Genomic DNA, 4,605 nt, shown 5'->3' with positions numbered 1-4,605 from the left:
AGGAATAAAATACCATTTGTTTCCTAGTGGCTTGGAGGTGCTTTCTTTTCTGTGAAAGAACTCGAGCATTTGAGAGCCAAAGGGACTGTTTCCTTGGTCAGAGGGAGGAAGTGAGGGCTACAGAGGCACCCAAGGGGTGCCGATTCATTCCAGCTTCTTTAACACTTAGCACCTCCACTGTTGCTTCTCTTCCTTCCCCTTCCTTGCCCCTCTTTCACCCAGACCCCTCCTTCTCACCCTTCCCTCTTCCCACTGCTCACTCCACTCTTCTTCTCCCCCGTCACCTCCTCTCCTGTCAGTGTGCCCAGGCCCCACCCCACAGCAGGACCTGTACCTGACGCCTGTCCCAGAGAGAAAGGAGTGCCAGTGGCTTGCTGAGGGCTCGCTGGCCTGAAATGAAAGGTTCTAACCTCTCCCTTTGGTCAATTCTGGGGCCACTATCTAAGGACTTGAGGTAGAGGGGTGTAGATGGGTCCCTCGGGTTATGATTGAAGCCCTTACCCGCCACTGAAGCCTTCCTGGACTTCAGGTAGAATGAGTCCTTTCCTTTCTGTACCCTGGTCACACTGCCTTTATCTTCACATTTAATATTCCTTATCAGATTCAAACTGAGCTGTGGGTAGATAATAGCCATTTGTGAATCAGCTGTTGTGGCAATAGATGGAGGGTAGGGCCCTGGGGCCACCTAGGGTGTCCTCCCAAAGACTTTTCAATTCAGTTTTATAAAAAGTATTGTTGGCCAAATAAACACAGCTGCAGGGAGAGTCCCTTGGAGGTCATAGGTGTGTGGCCCCCACTTCTTTGTGTTTTGTGTGTTTTCATTGTAAGAATTCCTGGAGGGCAAGGACTATTTCTTTTTTCTTTTTTCTTTTTTTTTTTTTAAATTAAATTTATTGGGGTGACAATTGTTAGTAAATTTACATAGATTTCAGGTGTACAATTCTGTATTCCATCGTCTATAAATCCCATTGTGTGTTCACCACCCAGAGTCAGTTCTCCTTTCATCACCATATATTTGATCCCCTTTACCCTCATCACCCACCCCCCACCCTCTTACCCTCTGGTAACCACTAAATTATTGAAGGACTATTTCTTGTTCTCACATAAGAATGCCTGGAACATATTAGGGTCTTAAAGTCTTTATAGAGTCTGTCGGGATTCTGTAGTTGTTTAGAGCTGCAGAATTTCAAGGCATGGTTCCTGAGGGACTGGGGGCTTGTCCAGCAATTCCCTGCGCCCCTCCCCATAAACCCTTGCTGCCTGTCCTACTTCGGCACCTACTTCTACCCTCAGTCCTTCAGGTCCCTGAAAAGACAGGCTTATTGCTGAAATCAAGCTCAACATTTTCACCCCAGTGATCACTGTGGTTACAATAATCTGGTCACGCTTCCACTTTGTAAATAAGCTCATAACCACCATCCATGAACACTCATGGGCCACAGGATTTACAGGCCTTGCAGTGATTGCATAGCACAGCCAGGCGAAGAGCCTTCGAGCCCCGGGGGCACAGACGACTGGGTGCCGCCCCACATTCATTATTAAAAATGGGACATTCAACTATAAGTGTAAGGAAGTCCAATGGGGAGATTCTGATTTTTCTCCTAATAATAAGTGTATTAACAATAATGATAGTTCTCTCTAGCACTTGTATAAAATAGTTACCCTTACTTTGCCAGACTCTAAGCACCTATTGATTTCTCCTGGTAATCCAGCATTATCTCTAAGGTAGATAGGATATTCATATTTAATAGATTCTCTGATAAATTTGTAACTGGTCTAGGGCCACACAATTGGGAGGCAGAGGAACCCAAGCTGTCTGTCTTCAGAGTTCTGTATAACATCCCGTGGCCTGGCTTCCTTCTCCAGGGGAAGGCTGATGTCCAGATGAAGAGGGGATCATCTGGGCGGGTGAGACCACATCTGGAGCCTGGCGGTCTCTTTCAGGCATGAACTAGCTAGAGTGCTCGGGGGAGGGTCTCAGGAGGTAAGTGTTCTGCAAACAACACGTAAAGAACAGTCAAAAGAGACTAATCATCAAAATAATAATAACAGCTGCTAACATTTATCAAGCACTTGCTATGTGCCAGACACTGCACATAGCAGCTAACACTGAGAACTTCACATGTACCAACTCATTCAGAACTTACAACCTTATATGATGGCCTCGCTGTTTTATAAATGAGGAAACCAGCTTGGTGGGATTTGCCTTGTTTGCACTCCTGGTGGCAAAGCCAAGGTGCAGCCCAGTGCCGCCCAGCTCAGACCAGTGTTACTCCGTACACTGTAAAGGAAAGGGTATAGGCCCAGCAGGTAGACGTCAGGGCGGCAGAACTGGTCCTCGTGCGAGGGAGTTCTTCGTTCCTGCTGCCATGATGATCCCAAACTGGAGTGGGTCCGCATCGGAAGTGTTCGAGCTGAGGGAAAACGACCCGCTGGTCGGATCCTCTTGGCAAGACGGACTCAGAAATTACCCATAGTGACCTAAGTGTCTAGGCCCAAATTGGGACACCTCCCACACCACCCCAATGGATGAGCCTCCTGGAAACAAACTCTGGTCTAGCACTGCAGGGCCAGGGAAGAAGAATCCAGAATCCTGGATTGCTGCTTACCATGCATCTTCCTTCTGGACTGGCTCTCCACACAAACAGGACCATGTCTGTCTACTCAGCCTCTAGACATGTGACTTATATTTGTGATTTGGTCGGATATAGCAAATGTAACTTGGTCTTGGTTGAATAGGAGAGCTGCCTTGCCATGCAGTTTCCCAGAAGGGAATGCTGAGTCTCCTGGTCTCAGACAGTGACCTCAGGTGTCCTGCATATTTCACCTGCCAGTGACTCCCCCTTCCCCTCCCATGAATTCCAATCCAAAGAGTTTGAAGTGTATTTTCATGGAGCTGTTTGTGTTACTTAATCCCACATAAAAACAGGTCAGTCTGCCTTCTGGGCCCCTGAGCTGTGGCCTCCCCACCACTCTGTTTTATTTTGCAGGTTGTGGGTTGGAACTTGCCAAATTGTTCTTGGAAGAGAGTCAGAGGCAGAGTGTAAGCAGCAGGGAGGGTGGGGTTGATGAGGGAGATGCTAGGCTGAAGCACACCCCAAGGTCACCTGCTCCTTCTCTCCTTCCTCTGTGGGGAAGGCCTGCCCTCCCTGGGATCAAGGCTGGCAGGGGTGGCTGGGCAGACCTCGGGTGGGAGGGCTGTCTAGCTCTGTCTGGTTCACCTTATCTTGTCCCTGGCTGCTTTGCCTCACCCTGGAGAGAGAGAGAGAGAGACAGAGAGAGACAGAGAGAATGAGAGAGAGAGAGAGATCAGGTGTGTTTACCTTAGCCAGGGGAGGAGCTTTGGAAATACCTGTCTCCAGGCCACTAAGAGGAAGAATGCTCACCTCTCACCATTAGTGTGATTCATTGCTGTCACAGCTGAACTCCAGGGGGGTAGAATCAACCGGCTCAAGCCAACCGGCTACCGATTTTATGGAGCCAACCCTGGCCCCGTGCCTGGTTGCACAATAGTGGGACAATAGCCAAGGCCATGATGGCAGAGCAGGTGATGTTGCGATTGGATGTTCTGAAGGTCTTAGGGTGGTAGGGGCTGTTGCGGGGTGGGCCCCCTGCACTGTCCAGAAGAGTGGGTTCCTGCCTCTGAACCAGGCTTGGAGGCAGCCTGGGGAGCAGAAGGAGTTTCAGGACATTCCCTTGTGTGCCCCTTCTCTCTAGTGTGAGCTTGAGCAGACTCTAGTATCTTTCTCAATTTCCTTCTCTGCAAAATGAAGTCCTTCCTTGCCATAGGGTAAGCTGGCCACTTAAGCCTCAGTTTCCTCAATTATACAATATCTTTCCTGTTACCTCACAGGGTCAGAGTGATACAATGGACACAAAACACTTAAAAAATCCTACATGCAGATATGTTATTACTATTTATATTATCATCCATTTTCTTGTCTTCTTTCTTTGATAGGAGGGTTCCCCTTCTGTCTGTTAGGCCAGGGAGCAAGTTTTGACGTGCCCACGTACCACTGCAGCTCCTGCTCTGTAAGCTGGGTGTCACAAAACCTGCCTGGCTGAGTTGTTCAGACGAACAAGGCAGATCGAGGAGGCATGGGGTGTTTGGAACTATTGAGAACCAAAAAATAGATGGAGTTGTTACTAAGTGAGGAGAGCTGGACACCATGCAGTGAAGGCAAACGTGTAACGGACATCATGATCTGAGTCCTCACAGAGGCCAGGTCAGGCTTGACAATCTGAAATACGTGACAAAGATAGTTACAAAGCCAAATGCAAGCCTTTAGGGCCACACCAGTGGCATCGAGAAGGTCATGGAGGAAAGAAAGGGGTAGCAGAGGGTGGGCTTACTCCTAGAGATCTTTCTGAAGGTGGCAGGTGAGCCTGCAGCTGTTTTTCAGAATTAAGAAGGGATGTGGTTACTAGAGGAGAAGGACTGCAGCTGATGAGAAACAGCCTCTGCTCTAGTTTAAGCCCAGAAGTGAGCTCTGAGAAAAGTCAAGAATGCATTTTTCTCCAGGGTATTCACTGTGGGAGAGGTGGGTCAAACGGGTTTGCCCTTGCCACCAGCAGTTGAAACAGAAGAAAACGTCCCCATTCCCT

This window comes from Rhinolophus hipposideros (genome assembly GCF_964194185.1).
Source record: "Rhinolophus hipposideros genome assembly, chromosome: 10".
Lineage (NCBI taxonomy): Eukaryota > Metazoa > Chordata > Mammalia > Chiroptera > Rhinolophidae > Rhinolophus > Rhinolophus hipposideros.
This window is presented reverse-complemented; position numbering follows the sequence as displayed.